At 42.0% G+C, this 23615-nt stretch overlaps 1 protein-coding gene across 6 annotated transcripts in view; it reads right to left on the reverse strand.

Annotated features, from left to right (window-relative positions):
- The window catches only part of LOC125351882 (LIM domain containing preferred translocation partner in lipoma), a 645466-nt gene that overhangs the window by 602708 nt on the left and 19143 nt on the right, over positions 1-23615 (reverse strand). For 5 of the 6 annotated variants that reach the window (XM_048346968.1, XM_048346963.1, XM_048346966.1 and 2 more), the window contains exon 2: positions 2327-2449. The exons of the other annotated variant lie outside the window; for it this stretch is intronic. The gene's annotated coding sequence lies outside the window, so the exon portion shown is untranslated. The remainder of the gene's footprint in view (positions 1-2326; positions 2450-23615) is intronic. 6 annotated transcript variants of the gene reach the window in all.

The following is a 23615-nucleotide window of genomic DNA, read 5'->3' on the forward strand; positions in this document are numbered from 1 at the left end:
CTCCTCTTTGTTCTGCCTCTTTGGACCATATGTCAACCAATGGCTGTCTCATTGGCTTGGAATTTTTGTAGGTGAATATGTATACAGAAGCAAAGCTATTCCAGACCTCAGCCCTCAATCACCCCCACTGTTCTCCTGACCACATCACATTGCTGACTGTTCATGCATTTGTTGCCAAATTGGAATCCATTCTTTTTAGGGGTTTTCTGATGGGTTACTGCTAAACAACCAACTCAGCATATGTACTGCTGGCCATGTAGACCCACAAGACACAGCCTTTTAAATCCAGGAGGAGGGAATTCTTTAGTTCATTGAGAAACTATGGAAGACTGACCTTTATGACCTATTCTCCTCACACCTCTACCTCACTGCTCATGTAACATTCCCATGCTTTACAGATGAAACTCATAAATGAGATTTCATTCCTTGGCAGGACTGGATTCCATTCCTGCCATAAATATAACTGTCCACAGGACAGGAGTCCATTCCACAAACACAGGGAGAGTTCTTGAAGAAAAGCAGTCTTATCAACACAATTCTAGGAATAACAACCCAGGGCAGTGATGCCAATTGTTAATCACAGGATGAGACCCTGGGGATCTCTAACAACTCTAACACCTTAGCTTTTTTGTTTCTTTTTAAAAAGAAAGAAAGATAAGACATGTGCCCTGCAAAGGTGGCTTATGCCTATAACCCTGGGTACTAAGGAAGCTCAGATATGACGATTCTAAACCAGATGGGCAAAAAAAGTCCATGAGACCCTTAACAAGCAAAAGGCCAGAAGTGGAGAAATGGAGGTGTGGCTGAAGTGGTACAGTGTAAGCACTGAGCAAAAAGAAAAAAAAGCAGGCAAAACAGTCAGTTCAAGACCCACTACCAGCACAAAAAAATAAAAGGAACAAGGGAGTATCCTATTCCTTCCAGGTTCTGATGCACTATTTGAATTCAAAGTCCATGTACTAAAAAACAACGAACCTTATGTTACTAATGTGCTTTATATGTATTAAATGCTTTTCCAGACAGTCTCATTGAATTCCAAATGATACACTTTTCACATGACATTTACCCCATTTGCTGATAGGAAAACTTGGGACTCTGAGAGGTTAAGTACATATGCAAGGTCACATCAATAGTAAGAGGTAAAAGAACATGGGCTGACTGGCACCAGTGGTTCATGCCTGTAATCCTAGCTACTCAGAGGCTGAGATCTATTGACTGTAGTTCCAAGCCAGCCCAGACAGGAAAGTCTGTGAGACTCTTACCTCCAATAAACTACAAAAAAAAAAAAAAAAGGAAGAAGAAGAAGAAGAAGAAGAGCTAGAAGTGAAGCTGTCCTCAAGTGGTAGAGCTCTAGCCCTGAGCATCAAAATTCAAAGACAATGCCCAAATCCTGAGTTCAAACACACACACACACACACACACACACACACACACACACACACACACACACACACACAGACACACACACACACTGGATTTAGGTTCAGGAGCTAATCTACTTGAGATTCCAGTTCCAAATCCACTCCATACTGTTTGACCTCTGGCTGTTAGACTTTTCTAAATCTCAGTTTCTACACCTGAAAATGAGGGATTAAAACAGCAGCTCTGCCTCCCTCTCAGAGAAGTTATAAAGATCAAATGAGATAATGATAGTGAAAGCCCCCTGGAAAAGGATAAGGCATTTTAAAAGTGTAAGGGATTATTGTGTGATTACTTGCAAATGACTGTGCATTCCATTACAAACACAAAAAGCACTGAGGTTACTCACAAGACAAAGAAATGTTAAGGCCCTGGGAATTAAAGACCAATGATTTGGGGCTGGAAGGGGTTATGTCTACATGCTGCTCATTCTTGCAGTTCAAAGCCCAGTAGCAGCTGCCAGATTTTCTAACTCAAGTCACACATGTGTACAGGATGGCTTGAGACAAAATCGCCCTTTTCAGCTCAAAGCAAATGCTAGGCCAAAGGAGGTAATACAGATGAACATTTGGAAGAACCCCTGAGATTCTCAGTTCCGGAAACGTGACCTTCGATGTTTTCCTTGGAGTTATTAGCGGCACAGGCTCCAGTCTTGCTGAAATAAGCCCATGGGGAAATAAACGTACAGGAAAGGAGCTATTTTCCAGAGAGCACTGATGAAGCGCCCAAGCATGAATTAATCAAGGGCACAGATACTTCAAGTTACAGATACAAAAAAAAGATAGTAATCTCCAACCTATTAAATCTCCCAGCCCAGCTCACAGAGGCTCAGCCTGGGATTCTGGCATCAGAATTCAGGAACCCGGCAGCAGCAAGGTAAGACAGCAGATGAGGTTTGTTTACATACCAGAAGGTTTGCTGGCAATCACCTTGGTCCAAGGGGTCCCAAGGAACTCAGAAAATGCAGGCACTGGTCTGGCTTCCTTCAGGCCTCTCCCAACACAGGAGTTATCAGGATTCTCTTCAATCCCTACAAAAGAATCAAGTCATCTCTGTCATTGGTTAAGGGTCCTGATCTTCTCCAAAAATTCATTTCCAAGGCTGACAGCACACAGTTCAATGCCAACTGTTTCCTGGTTTTCCTTTCATCTTCTGTTTTCCTTGTCCTGAATATTTGAGAAAGGCACTAAGTCAATTTATCGCATACATGGGTGAGCACCAACTATGGTGAATGTACTTGAACTTCAGGAATGCCACAGCAAAGGGGTGGGAGAAACTTCAAAGAGTTCACAATCTTATTACAAGAAAGAGGCTGACCATAATAGAGGAAAACTGTGCTGAAGGAGCAAAGGGAATTCCGGACCAAAGGAAGATTTTAACCTAAGCAATGAGAAGAAGATAGACACATCCAGGGAGCTGCAAGCTAGAGTCAAAATTTGAGAACATGTAGACTACAAGAGAGAGGTAAGCAAATGGATCAAGATGAACAGAAACAACTCAGAAAGGTAAATGAAACAAAACTGTTAAGGAGTCTAAGCTCTATTTCTAAAAGCTAACAAAACTTATTTTCAAAAGTGAAGCTCTGGTTGTACCATGGATAAAGTTAAAAAAAAAAAAACTAAGTTGTTTGGCTCCTCACTGCTAAATAACTATAATTCAGTAAGTGTTTACTCTGTGCTAAGTATTGTACTGAAAAGGTTATAATATATGTACGCATACCTACACATATAATCTCACTTAATCCCAGTAATAACCCTATGCGTTAGACAGCCTCACTCCCATATTACAGATGTGGCTCTGAAGAGTTAAAGTGAAAAATAACATATAAGTCCCAGCGATAGTAAATATAAGAGTCCAGGATTAACTCAACTCCCTAACAATACACACTGTCTTACTGACATCTTTCCCACTGCTCAGATTCTACCCTTCTCATTTCTATGAGATAAAATCCTCTTCACATAACTCTCAGGCACAAGAAGAATCATATGGGACATGACTATTTACAAAAAACAATAATGTTTTTTTTTTCCTCAAGCACACCTTTGCTCTCAGCACTGTGTATACAGTAGACACTCAATAAGTTAATGCATGTAGGAAGACAGGGTCATTGTAGTTGGGCCAAGAAATAACACAACACTGGCTATCATTTCACTCTTTTCTGTACAGGAATTAAAGCACTGTAAGCAAAGTTGCCAGGGTCAGAAGGGAGGACCCCACTGGGTTGAGAGACGCAGGTCAAGGACCCTGTGCATGAGACAAGCTGAGAGCTATGCAGTTACTCAACATCTCGTGACTCGAAATCTCCAGTGGTCCAAAGGCCTCAGAGGAAAGTAAGCAGATCACACATTTCCTTGAAAAAGGAAAGAAGGCAGTCCCATAAAAATGGTGATTGGGGCCAAAAGAAGTTCATCCAACAAAGTGTCAGCATTAAGGGGGATCCAGACTAAGAGCTTCCGTCCACCAGACTCTCACCGCTTTGTGGCTGTGTTAAGCCACTTTATTTTACAGTCTTCATAAAAAGAAGTGCTGGGCTACTGCAGTGATTTTCAACTTTTTTTTTTTTTTGCAGCAATATTTTTCTCTAAAGTGACTGCTTAGAGCTGCTTAGCTGAGAAAGTAGGTATAAGCAGAGCTGCTCAACTGGCTTCAGAGTTCCTTCCTGTTCCCAGATCTACTTCTCATTTCTTTTGGTACCCTAACCCCAAGGTCACCCCTGGAGTTTTTCACAGACAAGGGAAGGACAGCTGGAAAGCCAAACAGCTCTTCAAAGTACCTTCCAGCTCTGCTTCCAATAATTCTCAAGGCCTGAAGCAAATCTCCTTAACTAGCAGCCCTGCAATATTAGTGAGACAGGCAATATGTGTTTCCCATATTATAGCAGAAGAGAAAGGGATCAGAAATTAGAAAGTTTGGACTATAATCTATTTATGGCCCATGTACTCTCAAATAAGGTATTTAATCTCTCTAAACCTGTTTTCTCATCCGTAAAATGGAAAATATTATTTATCTCCCTTAAAAGGGTTTTATGAGAATTAACTGGTTTAACAAATCAGCAAAATGCCACAATAAATGCTGTATTACGATTACTCCATCCATAAATTGGACTTGGTTCACACATGGAAAGCAAGTAGCTATGCGCAAGGGAAAGGAGATGCTTAGAACGTCATTAGGGAACCTTTTCTCTCCCTCCTTCTCTAATGTGCATGTCCACCCTGAAAAAATAGTTGGACAATAAAGAATTGCCAAGAGAAACACACTTTGTGCCCCCAAATTCTCTACATCACATCTTTGAAAAATTCTAAGGTCTCTAGATTCTTCCAAATGCATGGCTATCTCTGAATTCATTGACCAGGATGGCTGACAATGGAAAAAAATTGTCTAAGAAAACCACTGCTCTAAGTCTGGACATACATACTGCCTGCACCCAAGCCTAACCAGCTGAGTTATCCAAGCTTCAACTAACCTTGATGGTAAAACTGGCAGGAGCACAAACCCAATCCTACCTCACCTAGATACTATCCAGAACAAAGGGGTTAATAAGTACACAATCTCTTCACTATGCAATGTATATTGAACCCCTTAGGATTGTTCTGTGTTTGGTACGTGGTCAGTAACATCTTCACTGACCAATCCTTTCCCTAAGTCTGGCCCCACCAATTTCCACTCCATAAACATTCACAGCAATGAGAAGTATCCCTGACTATTTCTATCATTAACAAAGCTTCACATGGCTCACCTTTTTCAATGTTGATTATCAAATACTCATAACACCCATTTCACAAATGCTATAAGCCAGCCCTTAGTTCCAGGGCCTCTCTCCCACAAAGCAGGATGCAAGTAAAGTACTGCTAGAAAAGGTGCCATGGGGGATCCAAAGACAGCTTATCACATGACACTGCTAATCACGTTCTGTCTCATAACCACAGTGTCCTCATCTATAATATGAGAGTTCTCAAACATGTGCACATTCCTTTTTCTCCCCAGGAAAGAGCAAAGAAATAAGACTAACCAGAGAAACTAACAAGGCCACATCTCACATGTTGTATTTGAATATATTTGGTCAGTTCCATCCCTGAGCTTCCCCTCCCAACCTCCAAAGCCATCCAAAAAGAAAGAGGAAGGACTGACCAGCATGTGAAAAGGTCACCACAACTCCACAGTAGCACAAGCAGCAGCCATCACCACGCAGACCAGCAATCCCCTCCCTCAAAGCAACTGCAGATTATCATGGTCACAGCGCATGAACCTTGTCAGCGAATTGCTGGTTTGATTGGCAATTAATAATAAGCTCAAGATGCAAGAGCATTAACTCAAACAATACAGGATGCTCCTTGCTTATCTCCTGGTCTCAAGGCCTCATAAGGCAGATTCCTGGAAGAATCCTTTCCCTCAAGCTTCTCTCATTAGTGTAAGCGACAATGCTTCAGTCTGACCACTATGTTTTCACTTCGATGACAGGCTACTTATGCCCCTCGCTGTATTCTCCAAAAGTTGAAATGGTGACTCCCAGGCTCTCCCAGGATTCCAAGTCTGGCAAAATCCAAGTGTCTGCTTAGTCCAGCTCTCTCCTGTGAACTACAACTTGTCTGGGGCAATTATCTCTCAAAAACTATTAGTGATGTCTACAAAGTACAGGACAAAATGAGGGTAGGTTCATGCCCTAAAGGGCTCTGCTCTAATATCTTAAGGGTCTTCCAGGGGCAATAGTATTAAGTTCCAGGGCTGTATTGAATAGCTCAAGTTTACCTATAACCTACATTCAACCTTCGAATGCCTCTCTTGCATTGCTACCCAGCACATGTTTTTTGCTTTTTTCAGCCTGAACTTCTGGCTCAGGTTACCCACATTGACCTGAAACCCTTCTAGTCTCCACACCCAAATACACACCCTACACACATTTCAAGTCTTACTGGTATTTCTCAAAGAGTTTGCTCCTTGGAGGAAGATAGTTACTTATCTGCAGTATTTCTTGTATTATAGGATATCTAGCACTCTGGCTATGACCTCTAAATGCTTGACCTCCAGGGACTAAGACAAAGTAAATACTCTGCCACATTTTCAAATGCCTGATAGATATAGTACTGCCTCCAATGAGAATCAGTGGACTGTGGTCACCCTATATAAAACCCTCTCATTCTCAGCATAGTAAGAATAATCTCTCTTTTCTGGATCTGCTTGGCCTGCTATATATGATATTGCCATGGTCATTTTATTATTGTTACTATACACTTGACTTCAAGTTTCCTGTCCCAATGTAGACTCCCAATGGAAGAATCCATGACTTAGCTCTCCTCACCTTGCCAAATCAGGCTCAGTCGGGCTCACAGTGAATGTTTAATAAAAAATGTTAGAACCAATTATATAAAGTGTAAGGCATGGTGGTGCAAGCCTATATCCCATAATCGTCCTACTCTGGAGGAAGGTAATGGTTTCAGGCCAGTTGGAGCAAAGTTAGCAAAAGGCCCAATCTGAAAAAAAAAAAATGAACTGAAGAAACAAACAAACAACAACAAAAGAAAAAAGCAAGGAGAACTACTGTCGATGTCATGACTCCTAGGAGGAAATTAACCCAAACTGAAAAATTACAAATCAAATGCTCTTGTCAAAACCAAGAACTTAGTTTAGGTGCTCAAATTAAGTTAATAGTCTCCTCCCCTAGGTTCTTAAGTATATTAATTTGAATAAATACAGTTAAGTATATTATGATTAATTGTGAATGTTAACTATTTCAGGATAAAATTCCTGGGAATTGTAAACTGGGAATTGTAAATTGTTGGGTACATATATTCTCTCAGCTGGTTCAATCAGCATCTACTTTCTCCCTCTAGAGCACCATCTATCCTTTAGAAGCGCTGCAGGAACCGAAGATTAGAACTACATTGCACACATTCCCTGGAAGCTGGTAAATGAGGCCCTACTCCTGAGGTGTACTTGCGTGAAATCTCAAGGCAGAAGTGAAGCTAAATCTCCCTGCTGGTCTTTCCACTAGCAAGCTATGCCATAAAACAGGAAAAGTCAGAAAGCCACCCCACTCAGCAACCCAGAACCTCAGCACCAGCCATAGCAATGGTGAGACAGATTTCAGGGCCTCCTATTCTTATGTACTTCCCATCTCTACTCAATTCTCCAAGCTAACAGCGCCAGATATGGCCTTCTGACTCATACAGTACCAGCTTTTCCAAGTATTTTGTCAGCATCTCTTTTCCCTGAATGAATTCCTTTCTACTTAGATTATATGCAATGCTTTCCTTGGATTTAGTCATGATAGCTGTGGAAAGGGAAAATGTCAGCTCAATTGACTGATTACATAGTCCTCTATTTCTTATCTGCCCAAAACCTGCTGGTCTATCTTTCTCCATTGTTATGTCCATCTCCATTGCTTTGTGAAAGAAGGAACAATATCTCACTAGGCTATAATTACTGACACAGACCTAGAAGTTCCAAAGTGACCTAAGTAACAAGTATAATAACCTAATCAGAATTACACAAATGAGTGTGCAGTCAGCACAAAATCCAAGTCCCATAAAGTAAAGCACAGTGGTAACAACATTATTGACTGCACTTCTTGTTTACCAGATTTGCACTTCACAGGCATACCTGGCCCATCTAGCCCTATAGAGCCCCAGAGCACAAAACTCCAGAAATGTATGGTCCTTGCTTTCTCTCCTTAGCTAAAAGAAGCCTATGGCACACTGTTTTCAACAGTCACTCCAGCAATATGTCCTGTTCCACGTGCTCGCCTCAAACGTTCCTACCATATTACAGTTTAAAATCAATTTTCCCTCCCCCAACCATGGGGAACTTTGGAAGAAGTCTAAGCCATGCTGAGTATTTTAATGACCCAGCTTCTATCTGTTAGCTCACTCTCAGGCTCTTGCTCTCTCTCTCTTTCTCATGCTCCCTCATTCTTTCTCTTTCATGTCTATGTATTTGTCTCTGTCTCTCTTGATGTCTCTCTCCCTCTCTCTTTTGTTCTCTCTCTCTCTTCATGCCCATCTTCTCTTCTCTTCCATCTCTCCTTTTAAGGCATGCCATGAAATACCAGACAACATCCTGAGAGGAAGACCAGGCCAGAGATAACTATAGGTGTTCTAACCTGGTAAAGTTTTTAGCTGGCTTGTAAGCATTCAGGAGCCTCTAGCACACAACCTTTAAGTATTCCAGCCATCTCCTAATTGCTCTGAGAAGGTGGGAGGAAAAGGAGAGGACACAATACGCCAGGTTGATTCCTACCCAGAAAAATACATGGGCATAATAAATGGTTATACATGCCAAATAAGCTTTGGAGCAATTTGTTGCACAGCAATAACCAACAAATGCCCTGCAATTTCTTTCTCATCTAGCACCTGACTTCCTCTGAAGACTGTTTTTCATGGACATTGATTTCTCCAGATTGTCAGTTATGGGCAGAAAGGAAGTACGGGGTTAACGAAGGTTAACACAACTGAACAGCCTGCTGTGTCTACTGAGGAAACGTGCATAGGCATGGGACCTCTCTGGGCTTCTGTTTCCTAATATGTAAGAGCAATGTGATAGTAATGCCTAACTGAAGAGAGGGTTATGAAGATGAAATGACAGAATGTCTGAGGGCCACCCCACCCTGGGCCTGTACCATCAGGTACTAAAAAACAACATGCAGACATCTTAGTAGCTCTGGCGGACACAGGACTACCATCTGCAATTCTGCAGTACAGCATAATCACCATACTTTCTTCTCAGACCAAGTAGCCAGTTAGGAGACATTGGGAGTAGCCACTTAGGAAGCATTAAGTCCATGCTATGCTCTAATCAAAAAGGTCCCATCGTTTCAACTATGTTAGCTACAATTGCTGAGAGTTGAAATCCCTGAAATCTCTGGCTTAGGTTCAATTCCCAGCTGTCAGAACTTGCTGGGAGCCTAAAACCAGTTTTCTAACTTCCCTACGTATATGTCTTCTTATATGCTGAGTAAAGACAGCAAGAACACCTTCCTCAAGGGTTTGGAGAATTAGAAGAAGCATTATGAATTCAGCAGATAGGATAGTGACTACACATACTAAGCGTCACAAAGTACATAAACATATGAGGAATCTCAAGACATGGACATTTGTCCTATTTTTCTAAGGAAGAAAATAAGACCCAAAGAGACTATAAATTGCTCAAGGTCAGACATTCATTGAGTAAGGGAAAAGAGGTGGGATTCCAAATTCAACTCAATGGCCTTCTACCAAATCTAAAGCTCTTTGCACCTCAGCATTCTCCTTCCCCGTTAAACATCTAACAGGGGAAAAAATGTATTTAACTGGAAAGGGAAAAAAAGCAGCCCAGACATAACAGGGTTGTACCTTGGGAGCTTTGTGGGCATCACAGGATGATAAGGCCAATGTCATAAGCCCTGCCTTTCAGCACAGTCAGCTCCTATGGGTAAAATTAGCTCAGCTCTGCTCCAGTGCTGCCTGGAGCCCTAAGGCAAAACTCACCCCAGGCAAAGCACGACCTCACCTGACCCTCACTCTCAGGAAGGGTCCCTCTAGCACCTCATTAGGGCCTGAAATGACTCATTTTGCTCTTTCCTGTCTCTGCCTGCTGAGGTCACCTCTCTGCTATCCAGAAAGATGGCTCCAAAGGAGAATAAAAAATGCAAATGCAAGCATCCATTCTGTTCCTTGCCTCCAAGGCAGCTCACAGGCCAGGATTGTGGTGCCTGCTGGCTCTGCCTGTGGCATGCTGAGGGAAGAAACTCTCCCAGAGTTCTACAACCAGCTCAGGAGCAAACAATACACTAGCATTCCCAGTTTACTCTGCTGATGGTAATGAGCAGGGGCCTCTCTCTCATCACCATTCCCAGTAAAATTCAACACACTGATAGTGGCCACTCTGTACTCTCCCACCCCAATATCACCAGGCTGGAAAGCCAAGCTCAAATCCCCTTTTCTAGCCTCTCCCTGCTTCCACTCCCACTTGGCTGGGATTTCCATCCCAATTCCCACAATACCTTGTCTCTGCCCTGTATTGTGTGGTATTTATTTGTCCAACAAATATGTCCTGCACACCTATTTTACACTTGAGGACTCAGAAATGAAAAGAACAATGCTTACACACAAAGCAAGGCAGCCAAGTTCAACAAACACTAAAATGGAGGAAGTGGAGATAAACAGTGGCTACAGGTGTTTGCTGAGGTCTCTAAAGGCCTTGACTGCATCCAATGAAGGTGGTCAGTGAAAAGACGTTTCAGACAAGAAAGGAATTATATATTAAGTCATACAAGCTATAAAGAATGCACATATATTCCTAGATCATAAAATCACTCCAAAGACAAGGGAGAAGAGTCGCATTGATATTCCCTTTCTCCACCCCTGTCTTTTAGTACAAACAAAAGATGTCTGGCTTTTAGCCTGGATAGAGAAATCAGTGGGCAATCTGAAAACTAGGGGCATGGCATGAACAGATGGCTCATTTGGAATATCACCCTAGAAAAACAGAGAATGCACTGGGTATGGGTATTAAGTGAAAAAGAAAGCCAATAGACCACTGGAGATTCAGGAGGCAGCTGGAGGTCCTGAAGTGACAGGGAGAGTGAAGGTAGAGGAAGAATGGGAGGAAAGTGACACCATGGCTGACTCAGTGAGATCTGAGGATAGGAGAAGCAAAGGTGAAGAAACAGGAGGAAGCATCTAGCAGGCCTGAGTAACAGAGCAGATAGATGAAGGGGTTATGGCTCACCAGAGTAACAATATTCAAAGACACACTAAGTCTCAAGTAACGCTGATATGTCCAGGTGGAGTGTTCAAAAGCAATTACATACAAGAGCCTAGAACTCAGGAGTTCCAAAACCAGATAACCATTAGCACCATGACAGAAGCATAAACATAGAAAGAGGACAAACAACAAAGCTATATACTTCCTACATCCATGGGATGTGAGGACAAGTAAGGACTAGCAAGGAAACCTTGAGGAGAGGCCAAAGGGGGAAAGGATAAAGGAAGAGTACCAAAGAAGAGGAGTGAAAAAGTACCAGAGAGTCCAGATAAGAGTATAAGAGTAGTTCTAAAAAAGCAGTGTCTTTGGCCATTGAGCTAATAAGCCAAAAGAAAGCTTTGGTGTAATGGCTTGCATCTGTAGTTTCAACATGGAGCTTAAGGTATGAGAATCACAAGTTCCAGGCCAGTCTGGGCTATAGATAGATAATACCTTGTGTCAAAAAAGGGAAGGAGGGCTGGGAATGTGGCTAAGCAGTACAGTGTTTGCCTAGCATATATAAAGCCCTGAATTAGATTCCTCAGTGCCACATACATAGAAAAAAGCTGGAAGTGGCATTATGGCTCATTGGTAAAGCACTAGCCTTGAGCAGAAAAAGCTCAGGGACAGTGCCCAGGCCTGAGTTCAAGCCCCAGGAATGGGGAAAAAAAAAGGGGGGGGGGAAGGGGGAGGGACCAGTTACCAGTGGCTCATGCCAGTAATACTTGCTACTCAGGAAGCTAAAATCTGATGATCCAGTTCAAAGCCAGACCAGGCAGGAAGGTTAAAAGATTCTGATCTCAGCCTCTAATTCTCATCCCCCTGGAAATAAATCTACTTTCTTCTGCTTTAAAAAAAAAAATTCTAATCTCAAACTAACCACCAGCAAACTGGAAGTGGCTCAAAGTGGTAGAGAGCTAGCCTTGAACAAAAATGCTGAAGGACAGGGTCCAGGCCCTGAGTTCAAGCCCAGGACTCACCAAAAATAAAATGGAAAAGTGAAGGAAAAAAGGGAGGAGGTAGAGCACCAGTGAGTGGCTCACACCCTGGCTGAGCTCAGCAAGAGGCTGAGATCTGAGAGTCTAGGTTCAAAGCCAGCACTGGCAAGAAAGTCCATGAGACTCTTATCTCAATGGCTCAACTGGCAGAGCATTTAGCCTTGAGCATTATAGGTCAAAGACAGTGCCTGAGCTCTGAGGTCAAGCACCAGGAAGGCACCAAAAAATAAAAACGAAGGAAAGGGGAGGGATAGGGGAAGAGGTCATGTTGTAGCAGTGGCAAAGGAAGATGAAGACAAAAGGTAGAAAACAAAAAAGGGGGATACAATTGTCAGACAAGTGTCTGTAAGGACTTAGCCAGCCAGATCTCCTTTCCTTTACCAGCAAACTTCTAAACAAACTCAGTCCACGAGAAACAGTACACAGAACACAAATAAACATTAACTTTCTAACAGTTACATATTTGAAAAGAGGAGAAATCAATGCAATCACATATTTTATTTAATCTAATATATTAAAATATCATTTCAAGAAGTAATCAACATAATATAAGTTATTAATAAAAATGTTACATCTTCTTGTAGTAAGACTTTGAAATCTAGTGAGAATTTATATTGACAGTGCATCTCAATTTGGGTTAGGCACATCTTAAATTCTCAATTGCCTTATTGTTATTCTGGCTTAATGATAATGAATCATGACTTAGCATGATAACTAGCATATTGTGTATTGTTTTTTAATATGATGAAATGAATGGATAGATGGATGAGTGGGATAATGGACGGATACACTGTCAATTCATGTAGAAATTAATAAACCCTGCACAGCTTTGTTCCTTCAATTATACAGGTTTCCAATCTTGGATTACAGTGTAATATTAATAGCATCAATTTGTTCCTTCTACCTTCTATAACTTTTTAGGGCAAAACATTTCAGTCAGAAGAACTACCATTCACACAGATCTCATGCAGGCAATTTTCTTCTAAGTGAACCTCAATTTTCCTTACCACAAATGGGCATACACCTCCAATTTCTGTTAGTAGCTACAAATATGCCCCATCCTATCTCTGAGTGTCAGTCCTTCCTCTCTTTCTTAAGCAGGTGTGGGACCAAGGCCAGAACTCACAGCTGGAGCCAACCACATTCTCACTGCCAAGCTCTGACCTACTTCCCAGTCAGACAGAGCAGGTGATGTGGGTACTGATTCAGCAAAGTTTCTCTTTTTTTTCTTTTTCCTCCAAGTCATCTTGGAGATGGGACATAATGCAGAGCCATGGAGTCATGAAACTAGAACAGAAGGAGCTACAGAGCTCAGCCCATCAGATAAATTCCTCTTCTTTTATAACTGTGGGATTGGTATTCCAAAGAATGGAAATGTCAGGCAAAAATAAATCCTCCAAATTCCCACAAACTTAAAAAAAAAAAATCAGCATGGTCTCAACGACACCCTAAGAAAAGGCTTTTCCTTGCTTCTCCCCTCAATTCAGAAATTATCTGAATGTCATGTTTCAACTCTTCCTGATGCCATTTGAGGTGACAACTGGTTTGGGGAATGTTCTGTTTCTTGGGGTTTTGTTTTGTTTGTGCTGGTACTAGGATGTGAACTCAGGGCTCAAAGCTCTCTCTCTCTCTTTTTTTCCACTCCCACTTAAGTCTCACTCCCATTTCCAATTTTTTGCTGATTAATTAGAAATGACAATCTCCTGGACTTTTTCTGAAAGGGCTGGCTTCAAATTATGATCCTCACATCTCAGCCTCCAAAATAGTTAGGATTTATAGGCATGAGCCATCAGCACCCAGCTAGGTAACAGTTCTTTCTACCACAGTACCACAGTACCACAGTAGAATGAAAAGTTCCTTTATTTCTATCCTCATAAAGCACATTGCAAACATGTCAAACTATAAGAAGAAACATAAGAAGAAAACAACAGATAAGAAGTTGCTGTGGAGTCTACAGTTGGTTCTGCCTACTACTTGAGTCCACTACCATCCTGTCCCATCTTTCATGTTAAAATGGGACTAGTGGTGCTGGGCACCAGTGGCTCACACCTGCAATCCTAGCTACTCAGGAAACTGAGATCTGAGGATCACAGTTGGAAGCCAGCCAGGGCAGAAAAATCTGTGAGATTCTTTTTTTTCCAATTAACTAACAGGAAACCAGAAGGAGCTCTGTGGCTCAAAGTGGTAGAGCACTAGCCTTTAGCAAAAGAGCTCACAGACATCACCTAGGCATCAAGTTTAAGCCCCACAACCTATAACAACAAAAAAAGGACTAGTGGATCACATTCTGTTCATGCTGTTATTATTCTAAATCTGTGTGTCTCATCATCATCTGCAGTACAACTTTCTCATCTATTATGCATGATAACTAGACTGTCTGTGAGTCAATAAAGTCAGGATTTTTCCATAGGTATACTTCCTTCAGTAGTCAGTCAGTGTGTATCAGGGAATCCTTAACATTTTCAAAGACAAGGATCCCATACTTCTGCAGTGACAACAAACAGATATCATTATTAACCATGCTATAAATGTTGCCAGAATGAATTTGTAATGTTTCAAAATGTTTTCCATAAGATTCCTAATGTAATGCTGAGGGGCAGCCATGAAAAACACTAAGCCAGCCTCATCCATGAGGGAAGCGTGGGCGTCCCATGATGATAGATTTCTTCACATTGGTCCCTTTATTCCAGGAGGCATCATTCCTCAAGTCCCTTCCTGTCACAGCATGTGTAGAAGCAGTTGTAGGCTTCGTAGAATAGTCTCAGTGGGAATGTTTCTATTTTCTTCTCCAAAAACTGAGAAACAATTAAGAGGCGATCACACTAAATAATACTTGGCCAAAAAAATATTATCACATCAAATTTTTGGGTGATAAGAGCCTGAGTCAAGGCACAAGCGCTGCCCCAGTGGACTCCTTTCAAACAAGGCATACTCTCTAGGCTGGACTACATTTGCAATGAGTCAAAATGTATCTTCCTATAGCTGCCAAGAAAACCAGATGTGCTGATTCAAAGGTACTGCTCTTCTCCCAATTTCTACTGTTCATTTCCAAAGGAAAAAAAAACATTGATGAGAAATGCAAGGTGAACCCCACTAAAATGCAAGTGTAATCAGTGAAATATGTCCTCAAATTGATGACATCAAGGATGCTTATGAAACAAAGGAATGACCATGATTTGATGCATAAAGATGTTTGTAACCATGTTATTTATGAGTAGAATATGGGCAACCATCCCTATCAAGAATATGTGAATGATTAAACTTTAAAAACAGCACATCCATTCAGGGGATATACTCACTAAATATATGGGAATTCAAAACTAACCTGAGAATATTTATGAATATTCCATGGAGAAAAGAAAAGCAAGCAAACCTGCCAACTAAGTACAAGTATGGAAAAGACTGGTAAACCAAGTATGATGAAACATACCTGTAATCCCAACTGCTAGACCAGGCAAAAAGACAGCCTGGTCCTTAGGTAAGGCACTGTGTTGAGAGGCGGTAAAACAAGAAATCCTTGCCTTACCATAAATACTTCTGGACTGTGTTATTATATCTTCCGTGAGCACTGCCAAGCATCTTTTAAAATTAAGAAGAAATAATTTCAACCTAAAAAGGAATCACTGCAAGTTGCATGACCCAGAGGTCACAAAAGTCAAACGTGAAGGGGATTTCTTGGGTAACTAATTACAAAATGTCACAAGGTTCCCTTTGAAAGTCACTTGTCCCTCTTGTAAGAACTTCTCCTTTCTGCTTCCCTCTCTAATCTGTTTGTTTTTGGTGGTGGTGCTTGGTGTCTTGGTTGGTGGGTTTGGTTTTTGTTTTTGTTTTTGTTTTTGGTACCAATGCTAGAACTTGCACTCAGGGACAGGGGCTGTCCCTTAGCTTTCTCATTTAGAGTGCCCTTCTACCACTTGAGCCACAGCTCCAGTTCTGGCTTTTGGGTGGTAAATCAGAAATCAGAGTCTCACAGACTTTGTTGTCTAGGCTGGCTTTGAACCATGATCCTGAGATCATTAAGCCACTGGCACCTAATCCTCTTTTCACTCTCTCTCCTAATATCTCCTACACAATTCTAAACATTCTGCCCTTCAACTCTCTTTGCTGGCCTAAAAAAAAAAAAAATTAAAGCAATCCCTAATGAAAACTCAAAACTGTAAAAAATCTCTGAGGAACCCACTCCAATGACAGACAGCTCGGGCTGCACATCTCAGTGGCCCAGAAGCATACCAAGGCCTAGAGATGGGAGCTATATTTAGCAGCTTCTGGGCAGACAACAAGGACTCGGGTTACCTGGAAAGGAGGTAATTAAAGGAGGCAGATTTAGGCCTGAGGTGGTGAGTCTCAAGGATCTGTGGCTCCAGGCAATCCCAACCTGCACCCAGAATGAGGAAATGGGAGCACACAGGCCTGACATCCATTCCTAAACTATCCTCCCCTCCCAGATTCCTGAAGCCGGGGGAATGCCAGTCATCAGCCCAACCATTTCTTTCTTTTGACACATCAGATCCATTTACAGGGCATCTACCATGTGCCATGCAGCATGCTCAGTGATATGAGAAGAGTACAGGTGGGTCAGACCACAGCCCTGACTTCTGGGAGTTTACAGATGACACAAGTGCACAGAGAACTATCATCAAACATAAGATAAAAATTGGTCTCTTTTATAAGAACACAGAAGAAGGCTGCTGCCTGCTGGATACCTACAAGACACCCCACAAATCATGTAGAGGCTGTGTCTGAAGCAGCAGATTTCAACCTAGGAAGGTCAGGTGGCTTTCTAGAAAGTGGAAACTACAGCCGACTCTTGGGCACACAAGAAGACAGATACTGACCACTATGGACTGAGTAAGAGCAAGCAAAGGCATATTCATGTCTTCCAGGCCTTTGGTTTGTTTGTTTTGTTTAGACAAAGTCTCTATACAGGTAAGCCTCAAACTCATGATCCCCCTGTCTCTGCCTCCTGAGTGCTGGGATTACAGTTGTGCACCAGCACACCTGGCTCAGCATGGATTCTTGACACACATTCTCTCCAGCTTTGTAGTTCTTATCCTAGAAGGTGTGAACATTCCCCCACCCCCTTTTACAGATGAAAAAGAAAAGAAACTGGTAGAAAACAACTTTCTTAAAGTCAAAAACTAAGGCAAAAGAGCACAAATAGAAAGGCAATTCTTAGTCCCCCTCTGCCACCAAAAAGAGTGGAAAGGAAGGCACTGTTGTGAACAGACTTAAGAAGACAAAACAGCGATAACACATTAACCTCTACTTGAATGGCCCACCTTCCAGGTGTACTCAAGTGAACTCCTATTCTTTGAAAGCTGTCTCTGATCAGTCCAGCTACATAGTCCACCAGGCAAATTCTTTCTGAGCCAGAGAAAGCATACCTGCTATTTCTCTCACTCCAATAGTAAAAGGAAAAAAAAAAGAATTCCCCTACTGTTGAACTCCACCCACCTGTAAGCTCCACAGCACACACCTGTACATCTTCCTGACACACTTCAGCATGATGGTTTATTATCTTTCACTGCGGGCAGGCTCCTCCTCCCTGAGTCAGGGCAGGGCTCTCTGTGGGCAAGTTCTCATACAGCATCTCAGCACATAGCTGTCAGTTCCATCCGAATTAAATACCCCACCACTTCCCCATTTACCTAAAGTCCAGTTATCTGCTCCATACCTGGATCATCCAATCAGATTCCAACATCTTAGAATCCCTGCTGCAATAGAATGCCAGAGGAACTATTACCTCCAATCAAGTCTTCCACTTGCATCACCCACCAAGACATTCTGTGTCTCAAGGAGCAACAGTCATTTACTACTTGACATAGTTCACTTCTTTTCAAAATAAAACTTTTTAATGTTTTGGTGGTATTAAGATTTGAACATAGGGCCCTATACTTGCTAGGCAAGCACTACCACCTGAGTCATGCCTCCAGTCATTTTTGCTTTGGTTATTTTTCAGCCAGCACCTTACACTTTTACTCCAGCAGGCCTCAGACTGTGATCTCTCTACTGCCACTTCTCACCTAGCTGGGATTACAGGTGTGAGCCACCATGCTCAGCCTGCTTGTGATAAGGTTTCACAGACTCTTGGCTGAAGCAGGCTTTGAACCACAATCTTCCCATCTCTACCTCCCTCTTTACTGCAATGACAGACATATCAGGATGCTCAGCCATCCATTTCTTAACATATCTTACCACATATCCTTACATACTCATTTCAGTCTATCTCCATGAACTTTCTGGCTAACTCCTTAGAAGTGGTAGGTGACAAGGGATAAGCACAGAGCCTGCTGGGGAAGCAGAGCATCATAATTTTGAAATCAAATGCAACTAAGTTCACAAACCAGCTTGCCACTAAGTTCCTCCAGGTCCCTCCCTTACAGCCCCTACCAGCATTAAGGGAAATGATGCAGGCAGAGTGCACGGCACTCTGAGCACTCAATAAATGGCCAGCTATCATGGTAATTAGTTCTATTCCTGTTTTCCATTCCAGCCTGCCACGTAATCACAGCACTAATCATGAGGTCTGCAAGCCCTTCCACCGGATATCTTTGCAAAGCCTCAGTCAACATCCTATTCTCTGTGCCTCTGACTAGGCATGACCAGCCGGAAACAAGGGGGTGACCAGGATTCCCAAAAAAAAAAGTCCTGACACTGACTGGACAGTGAAAGAACAGGGAGAATACAGCTTGTTTTGCTTGTGCCTTTAAGGAAACTAGCCACCACTCTCTAAGGGGGATTGGACATATGGACTTCACTAAAGCCACCTTATCAGGCATCTGTAACTCATGCCTATCATCCTAGCGACTCAGGAGGGGCTGAGATATGAGGATTATGGTTCAATGTGAGTCTGGGCAAAAAAGTCTGTGAGACACTTAATTCCTGAGTAACCATCAAAAAGTAAAGAAAAGACTGTGGCTCTAGTGGTAGAGTTCCAGCCTTGAGAAAAAAAAAAAAAAAAAAAAAAGCTAATAGACAACTCCCTGGCCCTAAGTTTAAGCCCCAGTACTGGCACAAAATAAAGCAAAAAGAAAAGGAAGGGAGGGAGGGAGGGAGGGAGGGAGAAAGGGAGGGAGGGAGGGAGGGAGGGAGGGAGGGAGGGAGGGAGGGAGGGAATGAATTTAGACAGCATTTTGACAGGTCAAATTGTATGACAAGGGTACAACCTCTTCACCCAGTTGTACTTCCAGCCAACACTGCAGGTTGGTAAGCAACTTAGGTGCTGTGAACATCATCCTCAGGCAGATGACACATGATGTAGTCTTGACTTGGTTATTAATATCTATGTGACCTAGGAAATTCATGGAACTCTCTGGACTGTACTTTTCTCAACAGTACAACTGAACATAGGTCTGGACTAACAGTTCTTTATCTAGCAATGGCCCAACCAAAATATGGAGGCCCAATTCTCTAGTTATCATAATCAGCTCTATTTCTCAGAAATTCTGACTCAAGACCATGGCTAAGGCTTTACAGGTCGATTTATTTTCATGCTCTAAACCTGATGGTTAAGAACTGCTAGCTTTACAGGTCCCTATAGTCCTTCTAATGAAATGGCTGTTCCTCCCACTATCACTTCAGCCCTAGACGAAAGCAGCCTGAGCCAAAAAGATTCCACTGGACAAGATGGCAGCTCATGGGGTGTGTGTGTGTGTGTGTGTGTGTGTGTGTGTGTGTGTGTGTGTGTGTGTGTGTGTGTGTGTGTGTGTAAAACAAAAAATGTCTGTTTCCACAGTCCATTCACAAGAAGCTCAAATGGACAAAATAAGGAAATGCTCAACAGAGGAGAATAAGCACAGCCCCAAACTGTCTGCCATGTTCATACAACCACTTGAGGGTCACATTAAGTTGCAGGTTCTGGTATGGAGCTATGATTCTATATTTCTATCAAGTCCCAAGTGACAGGAATGCTGCTGGTCCAAGAAACAAATCTTGAGTCACTAAGTTCTGATTACAGACTTTTTGCAGGGGTAAACTTGCAACCTAAGACAACCCTTCCACACAACCTGGCTGAGCGCCTGCTAAGTTTCATCTAGAGAATGTACTCAGCTGGAAGGACAGAGATGTAAGAAATGGAAAGGAGATACTTCAGCAAATATTCACAAAAAGCATGCGTAAGCCAGGCACCAGTGGCTCATGCCTATAATCCTAGCTTCTCAGGATGCTATGATGTGAGGACTGTGGTCCAAAGCTAGACCAAGTAGAAAAGTTTGTGTAACTTTTAGCTCCAATTAACCTGCAAAAAGACAAAAGTAGACGTGTGACTCAAGTGGTAGAGAGCCAGTCTTGAGAAAAAAAGCCAAGCAAAAACACAAAGCCCTGGGTTTAATCCCCAGTACTAAAAACACCAAAAAACAAAAAACAAAACAAAAAAAAAAGCTTGAAAGTATGCATAAAAGTGATGTCGATACTGTAAAGCAATCCAGTAGAAATTATGGTTTATTAATTGTATTTGATAAATTATTATTTATTCCTTATTTTTGGTCAGCCTACAAAGAAACAAGGATGAGGTTAACTGCAGAACAAATGTAAAGTTACACACAGGATGGGCACACTGTTGAGCTACAACAATGGCAGCAAACTATTTTTACAACCTACTAACCCCAAAAGTTTTTTTATTTTAAAACAATATAAAAAGAAAATGAAGAGAGTGAACAAAGAAGAGGAAAAAAAGGAGGAAAAGGAAGAAACAAAGACCACATATAGCCTAAAAAGCCTAAAATATTTGCCAACTGGTCCTTCATAGAAAATGTCTGCCAAACCCTAGAGTAAAATGATGGAGAAACATATTCACACAGTTAACACCAGATTTAACAATGAGTACAGAAAATTACTACAGGTGTTTTGTATTTTACTCTTGATACAGTCCCATATGCTCTTAACTTTCTCTAGCGACTAGTAGTTGCTCTTAAAATTAAAAACAAACAAACAACAAAGAAAAGCATGCTTCCCTCTGCACAGAGGGACCTAAATCTAAGCAGAGTACCATACAAAATGACTTACTGGTAGAAAATTTTGTAAAGTGTATGTTCAGCATAGTGCTGCTTACCATGATGAAAATTGTAAACGTGTTTTGATTTGTTTTTTTGCCAATCCTGGGGCTTGAACTCTGGGCCTGCGCACTGTTCCTGAGCTCCTTTGTACTCAAGGTTAGCATCCTACCACTTGAGCCATATTGGCACTTCAGCTTTATCTGTAATTAATTGGAACTAAGAATTTCATGAACTTTCCTATCTGGACTGGCTTAGAGCCACAATTCTCAGATCTCAGCCTCCTGAGTAACTAGGATTACAGGCATGAGCCACCAGCACCAAGGTTAGAAATGCAGTATATTCTTAAACTAGAATATGCAGTCACCAAAAACTACATATATGAAAGTATCTTAAGGCCAGAAGATGCTCACACAGTACTGCTTGGTGAAATGAAATGTAAAACCATAATACAGTAAGATTTCAAATCCGTACAATACAGATGCATAACAAAGTAATAAAAGCAACTAGTCATGAAATATTAAAAACAAACAGTGTCTGTGTCTAAAAAAGTGAATTTAGAAGTGATTGCTTCTTTAAATGGTTCTGTACTCTTGAAATTTTCTACAATAAGCATGTACTACTCTTATTACAGAAAAAACAACACACATCATAAAATTTGCCTTTGTTTTTGCCTTCTGTTCTTCCTAAGGGAATCACATGAGACTCAAGGAGAAATCTGTGCTGTGCTTGAAGATATGAGCCAGCATTTCCTGGATAGAAAAGAAGGGAAGCAAGGCACCGGTGGCTCAAACCTGTAATCCTAGCTACTCTGGAGGCTGAGATCTGAGGATCAAAGCCAGTCTGGGCAGGAAAGCCCATGAGACTCTTATCTCCAATTAACCATAAGAAAACTGGAAGTGGTGCTGTGGCTCAAGTGGTAGAGCACTAGCCTTGAGCTGAAGAGCTCAGGGTCGGTGCCCAGGCCCAGAGTTCAAGCCCCTGGCAGGCAGGCAGGAGGAAGGAAGGAAGGAAGGAAGGAAGGAAGGAAGGAAGGAAGGAAGGAAGGAAGGAAGGAAGGAAGGAAGGAAGGAAGGAAGGAAGGAAGGAAGGAAGGAAGGGAGATGCTAGGAAATGGCTGGTATTCTCACTGGCTTGAGGGGAGCCAGAACCAAGTTGTCAGTTCTCACAGCCAGAGATCATGATTTGGGAGGAAACAAGAGGCTGCAGAGAAACTGTGCTAAAACCCACTCATGGCTAAGTTCCTAGCAGGATAAGAACAGGGGTTTCAGTAAACTAGAAAGAATGTTGTTGGCAGGAGACACTTCAACCTCTCAAGAAGGCTTTAAATGGAAATGTGAAAGCAAGAGGAGAACTAAGTACAGAAAATACACTGGGCAAACAAGTGTGTCCCAGATAGGAGCACCCCAGAAGAGTAGGGCTTTCAAAATCACAGAGAACCAGAGGGAAGAGGGCATGAACAGCCTGCCAAGTCCCCAGAGGGAAACAAGGCAAGAAAATAACAGGACAGTTCAATGCAGGAGCCTGGGAGGAGGCCACAGAGCTACAGTCACAGGTATATGTACAAGCCAGACAAAAACTCCACTAAAATAGGAGACAAAAACAACAACAAAACAAAAAAAATAGGAGACAACATGAAAGGAAACCACTGTGGAAGACTTAATATGCAATGCTCACAGGTAGGGAGTGTCAAAACCTTAGAGGTAGCCTGTTTACATGAGTAGTAGGGAATGGGAGACATCGTAGCAAGGTAGAGGCAGAGGGAGTAGGATTGCAATGTTAAGGCCAACCTGGGCAAAGTTAGTCAGATGCTAAGTCATAAACAAAAACACATTTGTTATCACACTGACACAGAACTAAAAATAATACTGTTCAGTAGCTTCCTTGTTTAAAATATGGCTTTGGGAAAATAAAATTTATGTTAATAATAATAATATTCTAAGTGCTGATGGCAGCCCAGAGAATCTGCCTTGGTTTGACTCTAGCTGACTTGACACGCTATGTGACTCTAGGCAAGTCCTTTCCTCTGATGTTCTGTGTCTCGTTTCCCCATCTTTTTTTTTTTTTCTTAAAAAGGGAAAGAAAGAAGAAAAACCCCAACAGCTGAACTACTATCTCAGTGGTTCTCACCAATAGTGGCTGTTCCTATAAGCTTGTTGGAAATGTAAATCCATAGGTCTTGCCTGGCTTACTTTATCAGAGCCTCTGGGAAGGGATGGGAGTACCATAAACCTGTGAGGATGGATGTGATTCTCCTTCAAGTATGAGAACCACTAGACTAGACAGTTTATTCTGAGCACTTTGAGCTTCTTCACTTCAACATTATCAGACTCCTCCCAATCGTGTCCTTCTGACTTTGATCTGCCATGAACTTAAGTCAGCAGGCCAGTTCATGTGGGTATGTCTGACACTTCCTCCTGTGATTAATACACAGGCCCTAAGATACATCAGTATCCTCCACTGCACTTCTTTTTTCCATTTACCACCTCAG

The sequence above is a fragment of the Perognathus longimembris genome, chromosome 5 (genome assembly GCF_023159225.1).
Source record: "Perognathus longimembris pacificus isolate PPM17 chromosome 5, ASM2315922v1, whole genome shotgun sequence".
NCBI lineage: Eukaryota > Metazoa > Chordata > Mammalia > Rodentia > Heteromyidae > Perognathus > Perognathus longimembris.